Source organism: Orycteropus afer, unplaced genomic scaffold (genome assembly GCF_000298275.1).
Source record: "Orycteropus afer afer isolate SDZICR_OR568_19922 unplaced genomic scaffold, OryAfe1.0 scaffold00004, whole genome shotgun sequence".
In the NCBI taxonomy this organism is placed as follows: domain Eukaryota; kingdom Metazoa; phylum Chordata; class Mammalia; order Tubulidentata; family Orycteropodidae; genus Orycteropus; species Orycteropus afer.
This window is the reverse complement of record NW_006921591.1, coordinates 22,816,102-22,817,981: the sequence shown is the minus strand read 5'-3', so window position 1 is coordinate 22,817,981 and position 1,880 is coordinate 22,816,102. Positions and strand designations below refer to the sequence as shown.

The following is a 1,880-nucleotide window of genomic DNA, read 5'->3' as shown; positions in this document are numbered from 1 at the left end:
AACCTCACTGTCTTGGAGTCAGATAAGAGAAACTGATACCTATAGAAAAACAAAAACAAGATATTAAGATGCCCAAGAAACCTGTGCTAGGATTTTATCATGGGAAAATTGTTGAGTCTAAGATTAATTCATGTAAGAAATCTCTGCTAGTCAAAGATGAGAGTTCTGCCACAAACAAGAAACTTTAAACTACTCTCTCTAATGTCACCAAGCTTCAGCCTATGAACACCAGCAGTGTAGCAGTGAAAAGTGACAGAGCCTCAAATAGGACTACAACAACTAAAATTGTGAGTACTACATCTCAGAACAGACAACTTGTGTGACCTCCTATTAGAAGCCACCATGATAACTCCCAGGACATGGTGAAACCAGGCATTAGTAGGACCTCTGCCAATGTAACAATTCAGAAAGTGCTTCATAAAAAAGAATTATTTCAATTAAAAACAGACTTAACTAGTGTCAAAACTAGGCCTTCTCAGGACATTAAAAAAAAAAAAAATGAGGCACCATCAAGAAACATAGCATCTGAAATTGTAGCCAGTCCTGCCTCATTTTCTAATACCAAACTGATAGAAAAGTAAAAAAAAAAAAAAAAAAAAAAAAATTGACCAGCAAAGACATACTATAGCAAAGATAAATGTCAATAATACATCAGCTCAGCCCACAGAAACCACAGAACAGTGAAAAGCTCATCTGACTGACTGGAAACCTGGGAAAGAAAGGGTACTGAAAAGGCCTCTTAGCTCAGTAGTTACCCAGACTGAGCCTAAAGGACAAAGGGAAAAATCAATCGGGTCCTTCTGGACTACTATGGCAGGAGAAGATGAACAAAGATCTTTACTGAAAAAGTAAACAAGATATTTTCTTAATGCCTGAATCTGATTGAGGGATTCCCAAAAGAAGAGATATTGATCACACTGAAAGACCTAATTAAAAATATCCCAGATGCTACAAAACTTGTTAAGTACTGGATGTGTCTTGCACATCTTGAACCAATCACAATTCCTATTGAAAATATTATTGCCATCTATGAAAAGGCCACCCTGCCAGGGGCTTAGGTGAGATGAGAACTTTTTCATCTTTAACACAAGGAAAAAATATGGAGAATGTTTGTACAACCAAGGAACAAGTCTATGAAGTGAACATTGAAGACATGTGTCCTTCTAGAGCCAGGAAAACTGAAAATAGAAAACCAACATCATAAAAGTTTGATATTTCATGATTGTGAAAAACAGCAAGAAAACAAAGCAAAAGATCCAGTTAATGCTGTTAAAATTCCTGATAAAGAAACCAGGGAGAGTTGCTTGATTGATTACAACATATCTACTATGCTATACTTGCAAAGTGCCAAAAAGAAGATTCAGTTTGATGAAACAAATTCTATATTTAGAGAACTCAAGTTTCTAAACCAGTGAGACATTCCCGACAACTTCAAGGTAAGACTTCTAAATTGCTGGATATGTTAAAAGACCATTATCCTTGTGTGTCTTCATTAGAACAGTTAACAGAGTTGTGAAGTGAAACTGATGTTTTTGTATGCTGTCCTAATACAGCACTGTTCTGCATGTACTCAGAAATTGAAACAGTAGAGGAGAAATAAAGCTGTGGTAAGAATGGGGGGCAGGGAAGGAGACAAAGAAAGAATCCTGAAAGCAGCACAGAAAAAAATGAAAAGTTACCTATAAAAGGCAACCAGTAGGACTACACTCTGATTTCTCAGCAGAAACCATGCTGGAGAGAAGACGATGGGATGATAACACATAAAACCCTGAAAGAAAAAAAAAAAAAAAATCAATGAAAATTATATAGCCAGCAAAATTGTCCCTCAAATATGAGGGTGAAATTAGGAGATTTCCAGATAAGCAAGAATTAAGAGAATT

General features: G+C 36.1%; 1 pseudogene; it reads left to right on the top strand.

Annotated features, from left to right (window-relative positions):
- LOC103194858 overlaps positions 1–1,600 on the top strand; it is a 2,254-nt pseudogene extending 654 nt beyond the window's left edge.
- The last annotated feature ends 280 nt before the right edge of the window (positions 1,601–1,880 follow it).